At 43.3% G+C, this 18,304-nt stretch overlaps 1 long non-coding RNA gene across 1 annotated transcript; it reads right to left on the reverse strand.

The window, feature by feature from the left end:
* Window positions 1-731: 731 nt before the first annotated feature.
* LOC118595701 lies at window positions 732-10,344 on the reverse strand. The gene is made up of 4 exons (XR_004946543.1): window positions 10,290-10,344; window positions 7,287-7,450; window positions 6,100-6,208; window positions 732-756 (listed from the first exon to the last, which is right to left on the reverse strand). It is a non-coding gene; the product is annotated as an uncharacterized LOC118595701 (long non-coding RNA).
* Between the last annotated feature and the right edge of the window lie 7,960 nt (window positions 10,345-18,304).

The following is an 18,304-nucleotide window of genomic DNA, read 5'->3' on the forward strand; positions in this document are numbered from 1 at the left end:
CAAGAAACCTGCCATGGCCATACAGTTTGTAAGCAATATAAGTCTCTGTGTGCTTACTTGGTTCAGTCTGCGTGACTGTGGGACTGGCGAGTAAGAGAGATTTGTCTTGACTGTGGGCCAGGCAGGAAAACTCTAACTATAGGGATACCTTATTCCTCTGGAATTGGTGACAAAGCAGTGGATCCTGATGTCCTCTGGAGCTTGAGAGTGCAAGACCCTGTTTGTTTTACTGTATATGAGGAGAGATTTTTTCTGGGATGAAGGTGAGATAAAAGGTTTTAGATGAGACAGGTGGACCCAGTGAGGAGAGCCCTCGAGTTTAGCGGCTGTTGGAGTCACAAGAATTACCTTGAAGGGTCCCTGCCATTTAGGGGAAAGGGGTAAAGGGTGCTGGCCTGGAAGAAAGAGAAGAACCTGGTCCCTGATGTGGATTGGAGGTGGACAATGATTGTCACATGGCTGGGGTGATGACCAGTCTGTGTAGCTCCAAAGAATAGACCTTAGGTGGCATAAGAGAGGAGTTAACAGGCTATCTGGAACAGTTGGAAGGTTGGATAAAAGACCTGGTGTTAGAACTGGCCTTCCATACATTAGTTCAAATGGAGAAATTAAAAGAAGCTTTTTAGAAAGAGCCTGAGAAGAGCTAGAGGCAATAATCTTACCCAGTCGAGGTGAAGTTCCTGTGATATCTTAGTAAGAATGGTTTTTAAAGACCGGTTTGCCCCGGCCAGCGGGGTTTCAACAGGGATGACCCACCTGTGGGAGCGAATGAGAGACAGGGACATGAGAGACTGACAGCAAGACAAGATTCTGATCAAGCTGCAATATTTATTTATCTTTGCAAGGCTTATATAGCATAGGAGGGGAGGGGGTAAGAAGGGGGGAAGGGGAAGAGATGTGGAAGGCATGCAGAACGTGGGAGACATGCAGGTCATGCAACTGCAAGATGTCAGCTAAGGTCACTGGTCAGGGGCCATTTGTTCTGTTGCTAGGCTACCTGACCATGGAATGCTCTTTACATTCGGTTGCCATGGCACCTGACTGTGGAATGTTCTTATCTTTGGGAGCCTCCAGTTAGTAAACAGGTGTTACTGCTCTGGGGAAGGGCAGTGGGCTTATGACTTGTTCTCTGGCTTAGCTAGTACTTTTCATGGTTCATGTTTGGTTCCTGAAATCTTGGTCCCTAACACCAGTTGGTACACTCCACCTTTCCTTAAGGATTGAGGATGGCATGAGATATGAAAATGCCAAGGGATATTAAGAGCCTTAGCTAGTGTCTGAGACATCTGCAAGGTGAACTCCGGGCCATTGTCAGACTGAAGAGAAGCAGGAACCCAAATGATTTCTCGGAGAAGGAGATCTGTAACTGTCTGAGCCCACTTATTAGAAACCCGATATGCCTCCACCCAATTTGAAAATGAGTCTACCATCACGAGGAGATATTTGACTTTCCTGACAGTGGGCATATGGGTAAAATCAAGCTGCCAGTCAGTCCCTGGAAGGGAACCTCTAGCCTTGTGGGTGGGAAAAGGCTGACTCCTGTACTTAGTATTGGGATCTGTTTTTTGGCAGATCTCACAAGAGGCAGTAATAGTTTTTAAGAACTGTAAGTCCTCAGAGGTGGGCTGCAGGTGGGTCTTTATGATTTGAGACAGAGCAAGATTATTAGGATGAAAGAGCTGGTGTAGATAGGAGAGAATTTGCCTAGTGTCAGGAGTTCCCTATGAGGGTGTAGGCTTTACTATATGGATTCCCTGTGGTGGGTGAGGTGAGACTTGGCCCTGGAGGGCTGCTGTTCTGGCTGCCTGGTCAGCTCGGTTGTTTCCCCTAGAGATGATAGAGCTATCGGTCTGATGAGACTGGCAGTGGACAAGTCCTATAGCCTTGGGGAGGTGGGAAGCCTCCAGCATGGCCATTATTTGGCCTGAGTTAGATATGGATCCCCCTTTTGCTGTGAGAAGGCCACGCTCCCTCCAAATAGCAGTGTGGGACAGAAGGATAAGAAAAGCATATTTGGAGTCTGTGTAAACATTTAGAGATTGTCCCTGTGCCAATTGAAGGGCACGGGTGAGAGCTATCAGCTCAGCCTGTTGGTTAGTGGTGTGGGGGGGTAATACCTGTGCCTCTATTATCTTAGTATCTGACACTATGGCATAACCTGCTTTACGGGTCCCTTCATATAAAAAGGAGCTGCCATCTGTGTACCAGGTATAAGTAGCCTGAGGCAATGTGCCCTCCTGTATGTGTGAAGGGTGAAGTAACAGTTCCTCTAAGGTTTCAGTGCAGGAATGAGAAGGAGAATAGTCAGCATTAGGTTGTGGGAGGAGGTTTGAAATATTAAGAGGTGCACAAGTCTGGAAAGTAAGTGTGGCATCCTCTAGTAATGCCACCTGGAGAGAAAGAACCTGGAAAGGAGGTAAAGTTTGTAAGCCATTATAAGTCAAGAGATGGGACAGATTATGGTGAGACAAGACAGTAATGGATGACCCAAAGCTTAGCTTCTTTGATTCCCAAATAAGGAGCGCTGTAGCTGCTAGGGCATGGATGCATGGTGCCCAGCCCTGACTGGTAAGGTCTAACTTCTTTGACAGATAGGCTACAGGTGCAAAGGAGGGTCCCAGCTGATGCCCTAGTGTTCCCAAGGCAAATCCCTCTTTCTCTGTTGCGTAGAGGGAGAAGGGACGGGTTAAGTCTGGAAGATGAAGTGCTGGGGCCTGAAGAAGAACCTGTTGGAAGCCTCTGAAAAGGTTTAGTGACAGGATGGAGGAGGAGCTCATGTGGCAAGCCCTGAGCTGCCTCGCATAAGGGGCAAGCAAGGAGAGAAAAAGACGGAACCCACGACCGTAGGAAGCCAGCTATTCCTAGGAAAGACTGAATCTCCTGTTTAGTAGAAGGGACTGTAAGAGACTGGATTAGATGCTTCCTGTCGACAGTAATAACTTTATGGGTTGGAGTAATAGTTAGACCCAAATAGGTGACCTGGGGAGTTGACAGCTGAACTTTAGAAGGAGATACCCTGTAACCTCAGCTGGATAAGAAATTTAGGAGAGCAGAGGTGTTAGTTTGCCTAACCTGTAAGGATTGACTACAGAGTAAAGTATCATCTGCATAATGTTTAGAGTCAGGGAGAGACGGAGAAAGCAGGTCAGAGGCCAGAGCCTTACCAAATAGGTGTGGACTATCTCTGAATCCCTGTGGCAGAAGAGTCCAGGTCAGTTGTGTGGACAGGTGAGTGTCAGGGTCAGTGTAGGTAAAAGCAAAGATGTTCTGAGACTGAGCAATGAGAGGGATAGAAAAGAAAGCGTCTTTGAGATCTAGAACAGAGAATTGAGAGGTTCCGGAAGGGATAGTGGATAGGAGAGTATAAGGGTTAGGAATTACAGGGTGGAGGGGGACCATTGCAGAGTTAATGAGCTGGAGGTTTTGAATCAGGCAGTAGGTTTCACTAGACTTTTTAATTGTAAGTACGGGGGTGTTAAAAGGTGAAGAGGTTGGGCAGAGCAGTTTTTCCTGAGAAGGTCAGAAACGATAGGCTTAAGTCTCCTTAGACTCTGGAGTGAGAGAGGGTACTGAGCTTGGGTGATATATCTGGCAGGGTTTTGTAGCTGGATAATAATAGGCTGGTGGTGTCTAGCAATAGAAGGGTTTTGGGTATCCCAGACTTTTGGGTCTACCTGAGAGGCTGGCAAAGGAAAAGAATTGTTAGAGTCAGTAGAGTGAGTGGCTAGGAGAAGAAGAGGAGCTGCTGGCGCGTCTGGGATGAGGCGAATGTGTGGAGCAAAAGAAATGGACGCTCCTACCTTAGCTAGAAGATCGCTTCCCATTAAAGGTACAGGGAAGCTGGGCACCACTAAGAATGTGTGTGTGAGAGGGATACCTCTGAAAATGAAGTTGAGTGGTGTTGTCTGGTGAGGTAGATAAGGCTGTCCCCCAACGCCAACAATAGGGAGACAAGGAGAAGTAGGCCCCCAAAACTCTTTCAGGACACAGTAGGTAGCTCCTGTGTCCAAAAGGAACAAGATGGGGCGCCCATTTATTTTTATCATTATCCTAGGTTCCCTGTGTGAGATGGGAGTGGCCGGGGCAGAAACCAGGCTGCATCAGTCGTCGCTGTAAGCCAAGCCTACAAAGTCAGCTGGACGGTGGTCTTCATCTGGCGTTCCTATGTCACTTAGGACATTAGGACAGTCAGCTGACCAGTGACCCTTTTGGTAACATTTTGGACAAGACCTTGTTGGTGCCCTTCATGGGGCGGTGGTGCAAGCCGGGGCCTAATGGCCTTCATTCCCGCATTTGAAACAGAGACCAGATGGCTTTTGGGGAGCTGGTCGGGCAGTGTTTGCCAGCATCTGATAGTGTTTTTTTTTGGGGGGGGGGGCTTTTTCATCCCTTTCATGGTACATCTTAAATGCTATCTATCATCAGCATATCTGCCTGTGGGGTCAGAGGGCCATTCTCTAAACATTTAAGTTTATCCCTAATGTCGGGAAGATGTGTGAGACAAAGTGGGTCATTAGGAGCTGCCTGCCCTCAGGGCTCTCTGGGTCTAAGCTAGTGAACTGAAGTAGAGCCTTGATAAGCCGGTCTAAGAAGTGAGACAGATTTTCATTCTTATTCTGAATTACCATTTTTAGTTTCTCATAGTTTACTGGTTTTAGGGCAGCCTTACAGAGGCCTGTCAGGAGACAGGTAATAAACCTATCTCTGGCTAGAGATCCATGATGAGTATTATAGTCCCAGTGTGGTTCCTGGTCAGGAACTGCCTCGGCTCCTGGAGGATGTGAGGGGTTAGTCTGGTGAACTTCATCTGTATGAGTTCTAGCCTGTTCCCATACTCTGCCTGCGCTCCTCAGGAAGTAAATTAATAGAAAGTATCATGCATATATCATGAAAGGTGAGACTATAGGATTGAATTATATATTGAAACTGTTTAATAAAGAAAGTAGAATTAGAAGTATAAGAACCCAGCTTAGTTTCTATCTGAGAGAGTTCTGCAAGAGAAAATGGGACATAAACCTTAATCAGTCCGTCCACACCAGCCACCTCTCTCAAAGGGAGAACAGTGGATGGGTTTGGATGGCTGGAATCAGGCACTTTAGAAGTTTGAGAGCATGTAGTAGGCGGAGTGAAAGTTGGAGCCAGAGCAGGGCCTCTGGAAATGGCTGTTGCCGAGGAAGAAGAATCTGGAAGAGGAGCTGAAGGAACAGACGCCCTAGGAGTAGGGGTGGGAGCTGGAGGTCAGCTAGGTGGAGGTTCATTAGCAAGATCTAGAGTCAGAGATTCTGGAGTCAGAGAATCTTCCGGTTTAGGCATAGCTAGGAGCACATGAGCAGGAGAGAAGGAATCCAGAAGAGAAGGTTTAGCATTGAGAAAAAGGAAACCAATAACATAGGGCAACTCTTTCCATTTGTCTGTTCGCTAGCAGAAATTAGATAACTCCTGTAAAATATCGGGATCCAAGGAGCTGCTCAGCAGCCATTTTTTATTATTTTCTAAAGCATACTTGGGCCATTTCTTAGTACAAAGACAGATAAGCTTAGGAATCTTTAAGTAAGGCATTAAGGTAAGAGGTCTTAAAGCCTCAAGAAGACAGCCTAAGGGAGAGGAAGGACTGATTGGGTTGGAAGCCTTATTTCCCATGTCTGCAGCAGAGAGGCAGAAAAATAAAAATTTAAAAAACAAACGTGATCTGGAGTCAAGGCCCCAGGCGTCCCCAAGGCCAAGGACGGATCGCAGGCACAGGCCACTTAATGGCTTGGCTCATCAGCCGAGAAGTGGGGGGCCCCACTGTGTAAAGCAAGGATTCCCTGGGAATCCTTACCAACGTCTAACTGCTCTGTCAAGTGCAAAAAACGTGTGGTCCTCACACAGCCCAGACACACCCGATGGTGGTGGTTCAATTGTGAGAAATATCTCAAGCTGTAGATGTGGGAGATGGCTAGAAATTTAGGCCTGCAATAGGGGCTGACCATAGCCAGTGAAGACCGTGGTCAGGGGTTCCCCCGTTTCCAAGAATAACCAGTGAGCTGCCGGACGCTCAACAGTCGTTCTCACGGATTCAGGAAACCCTTTACACTAGCCAAAAAGTGGGTAACTCACCAATCAGAGGAGCTGTGTTGGATGCGAGTTTGTGCAGCCAGGCGAGTGGACAGTGGTCTGTCGTGTATGGAGCAGAGTCCGCTGAGAGTCACTCAGGGCTCTGGGAAACCTTTGGAAGAGGAGACAAAAAGAGTGTAAGAGATGGAGGCTTGGGGGAATCAAGAAAACAAGGCCCTCTAAATCAACATGAGCAATGCACATATGAACTTACAGAGACTGAGGCAACATGCACAGGGCCTGGACTGGTGTGGACCAGGTCATTTGCATATATATTGTGACTTTCAGTTTAGTGTTTTTATGAGATTCTTGAGTGTGCAAATAAGTGGTTCTCTCGTGCCTTTTCTTAGGCTCTTTTCCTTCTGGCTTTGTGTTGTTCAATTCTGGTTATCTTATTACATTTTATATTATTTTATTATTATCCCTTAGAAGACTGTTCATTATTTTTTAACAAAAGACAGAAAGGAAGTGGATCCATATGGAAGAGGAGGTAAGGAGTAAAGGAATAGGAACCTGTAATCAGGATATATTATGTAAGAAAAGAAAATCTATCTTTAATAAGGAAAATATTTTTGAAAATAAAAGATAACATGTGGCAGGGTCCTGTGCTGTTGTTCCCTTTGTGGGAGGGGGCCAAGTAGGCGCAGAGTCACCGACACAGACTCTGGGAGAATGTCGAAACAACAAGTTCAGTTTATTCAGGAAGAGACAAGCCTTATACACCCTCCACCCCACCCTGGGGGAAGGTCTGATGGTGTGACATGGCTGCCTCTCATTGGTCCAGGTCATCTCCAGATCATGTCTTAGCTACTGTTGCTAAGGCCCTTAGGCAGACCCAGGCTGGCTCTCAGAAAGTATCTTTTTTTACTGGTTTGGGCTGGCTGGCCCTCAAGCCTATTAGGGATGAGTCATCCCACAATATCAAGATAGGGATGGGCTAGAAGGAAGTGGCTGAGAGTGTTCACTGGTGGGAGGAAAGCTAGGTGCACCACCAGGATTTGCACAGACCCTCTCTATAATAGGTGGTCTGCTACTGAGCTGGGGATAAGTCTGGGCAACTGAAATTGGAGAAGCGGGGCTAGAAGAATGTCTAAACGATTCCCTGTTCAGGGTAGCCAGCAGGCTTCCAGTTAATGCCTTGAGGAGTTGGTGGCTGAGACAAAGGGTGTTCACACTTTTTATAGACTCACCTCATTAGGAAAGGATGAGTTGATCCAAATGAATTGACTCTTGAAATTTTTCATATTAAGAATGATTTTTAACTCAATATGAGTTATTTTCTCTGTCAGGCAATAATAATTAGAGATGCATAATAGGCAACACATAATCCTCCACCATAAAACCTACAAGTAATCTGGGGAAATGAAAATAATAGAAAAGTAATTTTATTAAAAAGAAATAAGAGTTAATAGATTTGTTGATATTTCCATACAAGATGATCAAGAGCTGATTGATTCTATTTCTTTACTTGCTTTTTTTTTTGAACATTTGAATGAAAATGGGCCCCATAGACTCATATGTTAGAATAGTTGGTCCCTAAGTGGTGAAGTTGTTTGGCAAGGATTGGGAGGTGTGGTTTGTTGTATGAGATATGTCACTGGAGTCTGGCTTTGATTTGAAAAGCTTCCTAGGGGTCTCTCTCTATCCACCAGCTGTGCATCAAGATGAAAGCTCTCAGGTGTTCTTTGGCTTTGTTATCATGAATTCTAAGCCTCTGAAGTCATAAGCCAATTAATTACTTCTTTCATAAAATAAACAAGTAAATAAATAACTGAAGTCAACAAAAGTGGAAGCTATTTCAAATAATTTGTCAACAAGAATATATATTTCTTGGACTAGAGAGATGGCTCCGTGGTTAGAAACACTGACTGCTCTTCCATAAGACATGAGTTTGATCCCCATCACCCATGTGGTGGTTCACAATCATCTGTAATTCCAGTTCCAGTACATCTGGCACCCTCTCCTGGCCTCCACAGGTACCAGGTGTGTACACACATGGTTCATAGACATACCTGTAGGCAAACAACCTGTACATATAAATTAAAAATTAATAGTAAAGTGTTTCACTTGCTCATTTCTAAGCCGTGTGATATGTGAAGCTGATCTGCTATGCACACTCATGTTGTGCAGAAGGTATGGCTTGTCTGTCTACTGTCTACTGGAAGACAACTATATTATCATCCTAGTTTTTCCTCTGTTGCCTTGATTAAAAAAAAAAATAACCTGACAAAAAACAACTTATAGGAGAAGAATTCTATTTTTCTTCACATTTCCAGGTTATAGTTGGGGAAGTCGAAACAGCAGGAATTTGAAACAGTTAAATTATATGCATAATCAAGAGCAAAGAAAAAATTAAAGTATCCCAGCTCTCTTTCTCTACTCTTCAGGATCCAAACCCATGGAAACGGTGCTACCCAGTTTTAGGATGTGTCTTATCACATCAATAACGCACTCAAGACCCCCACCCCCAGCCACCAACAAGAGCTATTCCATGCCCCTCTCCCAGGGAGACCCATGTGTCCTCCTCCAGTTCCTCCCCTACATATAACCTTTCTGGGTCTAAGAATTGTAGTTTGCTTATCATTTACTTAATGGCTATTATTCACATATAAGCAAATATATACCATATTTATCTTTCTGTATCTGGATTAACTAACTCAGTACGAATTTTTCTAGTTTCATCCATTTACCTGAAAATTTCGTGATTTCATTTTTGTAATGGTTATGTAATACTCCACTATTTAGATGTGTCACATTTTTCTTATCTATTTTTTCTTTTGAGGGACATCTAGGCTGTTTCCAATTTCTGGCTATTAAGGATGGAGCAGCAATGAACATAGTTGAGCAAGTACCCTGTGGTAGAGTGAAGCATCCTTTTGGTCTATGGCCAAGAGTGGTATAGCTGGATCTTGGGGAAGATCAATTCCCATCTTTCTGAGCAACTGCCACACTGACTTCCATAGTGGCTGTACAAGTTTGCATTCATGTGGGGGTTTAATTTACATAATCATATGTAGATTTAGTTAAAGATTCTCTCTGGATTTGGTGTCATGGGAGTGTGCTTGCTCATTCCTGGAGTAGCCACTACATACATCCACAAGTTCACTAGTGGAGATACAGGGCAGGGATGCCTGTTTCTATATCCCTATTTCTATATCAATGGACTTAATGGGAAAGGATGGGTACATCTCTGGATTCAGTAATTACTATGTGTCCCAGGGCTTGGAGAATACAGTTTAAGAAGACATTTTCTGGAAGGATAAGAAAGTACTAATGGTCACTGGCTCCTTCTGGAAGGTTTTGTGGTATATTATGTAGCACACTGTGTCCATGTAATGTTTAATAAAAACTGAAATAAAAAACAAAAGCATATGGGTTTCTTGTGTCCTGTTATCAGTACTATATTCTCGGCACTTATAATGCTGTCTGACATACAGCATATGCACAATATAAATTTGTCAAAACAAAGAGAACACTTACCCACCATTTCTGGTCCTTATATAATTCTCTGTTTCTTTATATCATTAGAGATAAAATACTTAATCTCACTTATGGGTAATTATAGAAGTATATGCTAGATATTACAGCAGCTGAAATGCATCTAGATTTGATAATTAAGTAGTCTTTCCAAATACTCTGTTACAAATATTTGAAAATGGAAAAAGCCAAATACTTTTCTTCATGTATCTTAAGCAAATGTGTTTGGAGTAAGGAAATGGAGAATAATAGGTGGACACAAAAAACCCCTTGGTTCCATTTGTCCTGTGCAAAAAAAAAAATCTTCTGTAATATGATTAATAATCTTCCAATATCTCCTCTGGAGTCAAAAATGCTGTGGCTTAACATGAAGGCAGATAGCGTGTCTGCATTGGTGGCTAACTACCAATTGAGGGCACCAGAGAGCAATTTGGAAGAAAATGAATCCAAGATCAGTCACAACTCTGCCATTGTATGCAGCTAAAGATATAGCCCATTTGTAAAACAAGTCAACAAGACAGCCAGAAAGAAACGAGTAACCAAATACATCAATAAAGGACATTAAGTATCAATGGAGACAAGAAACAATGGCAGGAAACTCAGAATATTCTGGACTCAATTTAGCATAGTTCCAAGAAGTCCTTGATTCAGTCACCCCTCTCCTGAAGTGCTAAATTGAATGATGTCTAAGATTCCTTTCATCTCCAAAGTTTTACCTCCCAGGTTGACTAGCAAAGACGTTGTGGTGACAATCTCTCTGTAATGGTGACACCTCCTGTAAATAGAGTATTTAATCATTAGCCTGAAAGGGAGAAAATCTACATACAAGTATCATACAGACTGGACTGGTTGTCTTTATGTATTAGGAATACACATACACATAACAATAAAAATTAAAGAGGCCATAAATCTTGAAGACAAGAAGGTTGAGGGGTGTTGGGGGGAAGAAAGGAAAGAAGAAAATGATTGTTATTATAATCTGAAAAAATAAAAACTTGAAGTAAAAGAGGAAAAAAAACATAGCACAGAGTCTATCACATTGCAAGGGGTTCCAACACTTTAAAAATTGAGTCCTCAAATATATGAGGTAGAATCCTACTGAGGGGCACATCAGGAAGTACTCCCCATGGTGAAATGGTCCCACTTCCTAATGTGCTGGCTCCAATCCCAAATGGGTAAGTGAAGACAGTAGTGTGGACTACCAGGATTTACCAACCTTCTTTTGTGTCTTCCAAGTTGAATGGCCTAAGGGAAGATGTTCAGTCTCTTGGTCTGTTTTACCTAAAATTTCCCAGGAGAAAACATGCCTTATTAATCTTATACAGCACCAGCATCTCTAAACCCTAAGTCCTAACTCTGAAACACTCTCAAGCCCAAAACTTTTCAATGCCAACATGCCATTTTATGTTTTGGACTTTAGAGCATTGGGGATTTCTGATTTCTCAGATTGGGGATCTTCAACCAGTAAGGTCTATATAAATTTTCCAAAGATGTGTGACATTTCATGTCCCAAGCATTTGGGATAAATACACCCTGCACAAGCGCAGGGGCACAAGGTATTTTGGTTGCCATTCCCAGGACTAGAGGAGCAGAAGGATATCTAGGAAACAGAACAGCACCTGAGGAAGAACCCTTTGAAAGACCCCAAGTTTTCCTCTTAATTTTTCCTTGTAATTTCTTCACAAAACCCTATGCTTTCTATCAACCCCAGGCAGTATGGAAATGACATTCCTTGTGTCTGTGTGCAGCCTCTTGCGGCAGAGCATATGTATATCCTGAGTGATGTGTCCCTTCTGCAAACAGTCCTCTCCTTGTTAAATTTGTTCAATAACCTTCCTAGTCAGATGGAAGCTGGAAACATCTGACTGTCAGTTTCTGAAGAAATTCATTCAAAGGGCCATAGAAGCCAGGAGAGATGTAGGCTGTTTACAGTCAGACTACTTTGGATCTGGTATCTAAGAATATTAATATTAATTTATCATCATGTTGACAATATGGTAGAAGAACTCAGATACAGCTGCCTCAGCTGTGTGTTCAGTCACATCAGCATCCTCACATGAGTTTTATGATGGACAGCAAGATGGAGTCGAGTGCATGCCAATGACTTTGTAAATATTGATTGGGGAAGTAGAAAAATTGTTTTTGCTATTTAAAAAATGAAAGAAACGGAGGGTATGGTAGAAACAGGAAGAAAAGTGAGGCTTATCAATTCTTATTCTTGGCAAAAAATGCTTGTTGGATGAATTCAGAATTAATACTGAATCTCCATGTCCCCATCTCAGGGAAAGAGGGCTTACAAGCAACATTGCTGGCATCAGAAAAGCATCTTGAAAAGATCGTCAACATTGCTGGTTGAAGATCCCTAATCTGAGAAATCAGAAATCCCCAATGCTCTAAAGTCCAAAACATAAAATGGAACATTGGCATTTAAAACTTTTAGACTTGAGAGTGTTTCAGATTTAGGACTTGGGATTTAAAGGTGCTGGTGCTATATAAGATTAACAAGGCATGTTTCCCCCAGGAAATAGCAGGTAAACCAGACCAAGAGACTGAACCTCTTATCTTAGGCCATTCAGCTTGGAAGACACAAAAAAGTTGGTAAATTCTTGAATTTATGGCTCATAAGCTCATGGATCTTCTGAATTATATGGTGTAGTAAATAGGCTCATCCTTTTCACTTTGTGTAAAAAGAAACAAGGGTCAGGAAAAGCAACATGGCTAGCTCACATTCTCCGTTATGCTAGCGAGTACTCTAGCTTTTACGTTTAAGACTATCCACTTGTTCTTAAGCCAGTGGACAGCCACATTCTACAGGATAATTGTGGGAAGTTGGCAAAAGTAAAATGTGATACAAAACTAATAACCATAAAGCATGGGTCCTTATACTCCAGAAGTCATCAGCTACCTGGCTGATATGAAACACACTTCAGTGAGTGCATGCACAAACCACACCCACACATATGGCCAGCTTACAAAGTCATGGGAATGAGATGAATTTTTCTACTACTTCAGTCGAAAGTGTTAAATGCCAAGCAAATGCTAAAGTTGTTATTCTGAAAATCCTTGGATTCTCTAACTTGCCATCACTGAGACTGCACCTGTGCCCACCAAGTCCATTTATAATCTTTTCTACAAAAAACAAAAAAAAAATGGAGTCCGTCCAGGCATAAGAATTCTGTTACTTTGAATTTCAAAACATTTGATCAATGGTGGTATAGAGAAAGCACAGAGGTAGTTATTTAAAATATGGTCCAATATTTAATGTTTTCCTGATACGGACTAAATTATCTTACATAATAATAAATGACTGCCAGAAAGAAATACCAGACATGTCTACTTGTTTTGATTTTAATTATATGTTTGTAACTTATCAATTCTTGATGATAATTCAAAAAATAAATTTAGTAAAGCACAAACTGACTTGGATGAAAACTTAACATGGTAAAACATAGTTTCATTTATCTGTGTTTATGTCATAGTATAAAATTTGATATTATAGAGTTCTCTTTGCAAGACAGACAATTAAAGTGAAAAAACCCACTGTGCCCTTAAAATAGTAAACTCTCTCACTTCCTTGCTGTTATTTAGCCTCATGGCCACTAGATGGCACTGCTGTTATTTGAATGGGATTTCATTTCCAACTTTAAAAAAAAAAATGTGGTTTGGAAATGATTTGGGGTGTCATTTCTCCGGAGTTTGTACAAACAGAATATACCTGGCACTTCATATATTAACAACTACAATTTTTTCAGATGAAGAAGAAACCCTACAAAGGTGATATAACTTCCTAAGGATTCTTGGGGAAAGAACGGTAAAGCCAGAATTGGGAAACAGTTCCTGCGTCTGCGCGTCACCAACTTCTAAGTGGCAAGAACATTTCATCTGTGAATCATAAACCCATCACCAAACCCACTATATAACATTTATTACACATCTAATTTTACTTGGCTTTTTGCTGATGATCTTCTCCTTGGAAACTAGATACATGAATCATGCGGACTCATGACTTTGGCCGGCATTATATGAGAGAGTAAGGTTTAACAGGGTGATTTCTATCTCCGGGGTGCATCTCTTCATGGAGGGGGTACCTGCAAGCCCCCAAAAAGTATCCCTGAGAAGTTCTTTAAACTAGAGAAGCGTACCCTACACAGGAGGCCGTCCGTGCACAGGTGCAGAGCATCTCCGTGGCAATTTCTAGGGACATTTTCTTCAGAGTATTAGAGTGGAGAATACTGTAGAGTTTCAGTGGGGACCATCCTGACCTTTGGTGACAGACTTAGGTAAGGAGAGAGGAAAAGCAGGACTGAAGAAAGGGTGACATCAGGTTTACTGTTAGATGCAATTGGGAGCTATACCTTCGACACTCCGGCTTTCCAGAGAGCACCGAAGAAGCTGCCCAGTCCATCCCAGGGTAACTGACAAGCCACAGAAACCGGAGGGAGCTTCACACACTCCCTGAAAGTTGTTGGACCCCCTTTTCAGACCCCATCTCAAGAAAAGAAGAAGAGGGAGGGAGAGATGAACGTGCCCTGAAAAGAAAACAAGAAGAAAAAAAAAAGAGCCAACATTGCAACTAGCCTTGGGAAAATCTCCACAGATGAGCATTAAGTGGCTCGCATTAGCAGCCAACACACGTAGAGGAAGGCTAGCACGCCATTAATATAATGCAGGAGAGGCATGATAGACCTGGGAGTGTAGAATGGAAGAGCTGGTTTTGCATCACACACACACACACACACACACACACACACACACACACACACACACATTTCTGAGGACTTGAGTTTTTAGGGCTGTTGGGCGGGCGGCATGAGTTTAGTACACTCAGGCCTCAGGCCACAGGGTTCCTATGGAGCATCAATTTAGACTCTGTGATTTTTAAAATGCATATTTAACTACCTTAAACATAACTTAAACATACACCATGAACATGGTTTCTTGGTTCATGACTCAGGTTCTATTGGGCCAGAAGAAAAGGAAGAATAATGTCTTAGAGGTATCGAAACTCCAGAGTGGAGCATCTGAGACCCCGAGTTAACAAAAAAAAAAAAAAAAAAAAAAAAAAAAAAAAAAAGTCCCTGCACCACCTTCACTCTGTTCCTTCATTTTCCTCTTGGGAAATTTTCGGTAGATATAGACTAGGAAAAAGAGAGAAAACGAGAGAGTGAATGAATGGTGAGGAATCTAAAAGAGAGGAAGAAACAGTGAGAAGGAGCCAGGCACATAGGAGAGATGAAACCCAGCTGAAATTCAAGTGTTTGTTACAGTTATTTCTGAAAATGAATTCAGTCGCCCTGCTCGTGAACTATAGCGTGAACAGTATTCGAGATAACTTGGGGCAGATGAAATCAAACTTTGGGGTGAAGCAGAGACAACTGAATGAAAGGCTGGTCTGGATCACCACCGGGACGGCAGAGGCGGCAGAGGCGGCAGAGGCGGCCGCTAACTGAAAATGCACCGCACACAAGGGAATTCTCCATCTAGCCTCCTTCGCCCGGATTTAGCGCATCCCTGCCTAAAGCTTAAATTAAAGAAGATGGGAAGGAAGAGTGACTTCTCCGCCCCCTTGAAGATCTGGGAGATCTAACCAGACTAAAAGGCTAAAGGTTCAGAGTCCCACCAAGCCCAGCCCCAAATTCTCCCGCGCACTCCAGACGTTTCTTGAAACTCCACCACTGTGCAGAAATCTAGATTTTTCTCTTGGGTGGGTCTGACTTCAGCCGCACAACCAAAGTCTGCATTATAGGTATTTCCAACAGCCTAGCTGGGTCGATGAAGGACTTACTGGGGTAATCACGTAAAGGCAGGAGCTCAGATCTTTGTGTGCGGGCGGAGCCGGTGAGGTGAAGCAGGACCAGGGTTCTGGCTGCTTTCTCTATGCAAAACCGGAGAAAGCGGGCATGTGGTGATTCCCTCGTAAGCTGTCCCTTTAAAGGACCTGAAATCGGCGGCTCTAGATGAACCCCGGGTGAAAGTGGATCATCTCTCCAGAATCTTCCGAGCCCTGACCCGCTTCCCCAAGCGCACTCCCTGACACTTTCCCGGGAGTTCTTACACTAACCGAGGAAGTCTGTGCTTTTGTCAACTGCGCATAACAATTACTAAGAAAATATTGTGACGATGTTGCAGGGCGTAAGGGGATATGAGGGGGTGGAGTGGGGGAGTTAGTTTGGACAGCAATTTGCAAAGGAATATTAACTTTAATTCTCCGGGTCACCGCGGGGGTAAAAGGGTTGGCATTGCGCTACACAGCTGTTCCTCTAGATGGCGGACTTTAGTACCAAACAACCACTAGGCGAAGTGTTGACTTCAAATAGGATTAAGCTTCTTGGTGGTTAAAAATAATAGTAGTAATAATATAGAGGTGTGGGGCTGTTTTTCCCCTTTGGGGTATTTATTTATTGCAGGGAAAAGTCATTGATTTTCCTAAGCAAACTGTGTTTCTCCTTCGCTTGGTGGAAAATAAAAAACTGTTTGAATAAATAAGTTATTTCTGAACATTTTGTTGTCAAAGTGTTAAATGTTCCCGTCATTTTTATTCAAACACTAACATGATTACAGCCAATTATATATTCACCAGTGTTCTTTATTTTAGCGTGATTGTACTTGTCACTAATAAAACAGAGGCATAATGGATCGCTACTGTTCTGGATTTTCAAGCAATTTTGTGTAATTTGATTGAATTATACATCTTATCTGCTACTTTTTTATTTTTATATTTGGAGATCCTATTTTCTTGAAAATTGCAGTTCTATGCTTGTTTTTACTGTTTTTCCCCCCCGTAACGTACATTTCGGTAATGCCGAGAAATAAAAAGAATCTCTTTGAAATGTCAGAAATCAGTTGGTTACACACACACACACACACACACACCTACTTCAGCATCGGGAAGACTTGAACTCTATCAAGGGAGTCCGGGCAGTGGCTGTGCTTTCCTGACAAGTTCAATGCCGAGGAAACTCCCTATTCCCCCCAAGGCAGTCACCTCCTTGCCTGATGGAGTCTTTGGGGCTTTATCTCTTTCCGGTAATGATACTGTTGGATGTCTGGGGCTTCAAACATGCCGAGGCAAGCCGACCATGGATTCTGTTCATATGCAGTATGTATCAAGGGGATGGGATATACACAGCACAGCTGAAAGATAAACTGTATACACCACTGTAATTACACAACCCTCAAGTGCCCTACCTACCAACTCATCCTCCACCTCCCCACAATTACAACCATGATGTATTTGGGCTTTTCTTTGGGCTTCAGACATACTTAAAGGAGTAGCATCAATTTACACCCTGCTTTAAATCATCACTTTTTTTTTTTTAAATGGATGAAACACACCCTTCTACTCAGTGTCCATATTTTGGAGCAAATTAAGGAACAAACCTGACAGCACACGGGCAGGACTATAATCTCAAAGGGCCATCTCCGAAACTGTAGGAGCAGAGAATGTGCAGTTCTCTTCCCAGGAAATCTTTAAACGCCCCGCTAGGAGCTGCCGCTGTGAGATGGAGCCAAAGGCTCTGACAAGTGGCTTGTGTATGACCCAATATTTATCAATAACAACAACAACAAAATCAAGCGAAACCAAGGCTTGGGATTTTGAACTGACTACGAAGCCCTGGCGGATACACACGGGCGAATAAAGTCTCTGGAGACCAGTTGGCTCCATTTGTCCGCCCTGGGGAGCAATCCCGGGGCAAAATCCAGTGCTAATTGATCTCAACCAGCCGCAAGATCAGCTGTAAATGTTCGAGGGGACAAAGAAAGAGCAGTGTGCTCTAAAGATACTCTGAGCACTTTTTCAAGCAAATAGGGGCGTGTAATCAATAGCATGTACATGAATATAAAGAGAGAAAGCGAATTACTTTAATTAATTAGGAAATAATGTTTCATGCACAATTCCAGACCTCCTCAATACCCAGATTCTCTCACTCACGAGTTATTTTGTGATCGGGACCTAGAACTCCCTCTATGAAAACCTTCAGGCCCAGTTTTGTGATGTGAGAAAGTTAGTAGCGTATACTTAGCTTAATTGGGGGCCTTTCTCTCTTCTTTGGGGGTGTTTATTCTAAGGCCAGAGGGTGGGTTGCTTGGGCTGAAATCCGAGCGAGCAGAGCGCCTGGCCCTGCAGGCGGCCGGAAAGCCTTAGGCCGAGAAAGCACTGGGGTGAACCTTTCTACCCAGGCTCGCTTGCTCGGAGACCACGCGGCCGCCTTTGGCCAGCCACACCGCCTGCTCTGGCAAGGGCTGGGCTTCCTCTGAGTTTCCTTTTCCTAGGTGTCTCTCTTCTTTCTTGTCTAACAAGTTCGCGTTCTAGGAGAAAAGAAGAAATGGAAAGAAGGAAGGAAGGAGAGAGGGAGGGAGGAGGAGGGAGAAAGGGAAGGAGGGAGAGAGAGAGGAGGGAGAAAGAAAGACAGAAAGAGACAGCCAGAGAGCCTCTTTGCTGTGACGGTTTGTCACAAGCTCAGAGCCAAACTTGCCCGACTGAGCTTTCATCCCAGACATGGCTTTCTTTCCCCCTACAAGTCTTAGGACAAACCCAGGAGGGAGACACCGAACTTGGCGAAATAGATCCACCCGGGATTGTTTAGTATAAAAATGCCCCTCCACCTCCGCTGTCAGTTCTGAAAAGGAATTGGGCTGTTTTAGTTTTCATTTGGTGACCGGTAGCAGCTTGCTTCTGTGCCCTGCTGCACCTAGCTTGCTCTGTCGGATGAATCCTTCCTGCATGTGG

Source organism: Onychomys torridus, chromosome 14 (genome assembly GCF_903995425.1).
Source record: "Onychomys torridus chromosome 14, mOncTor1.1, whole genome shotgun sequence".
Taxonomy (NCBI): domain Eukaryota; kingdom Metazoa; phylum Chordata; class Mammalia; order Rodentia; family Cricetidae; genus Onychomys; species Onychomys torridus.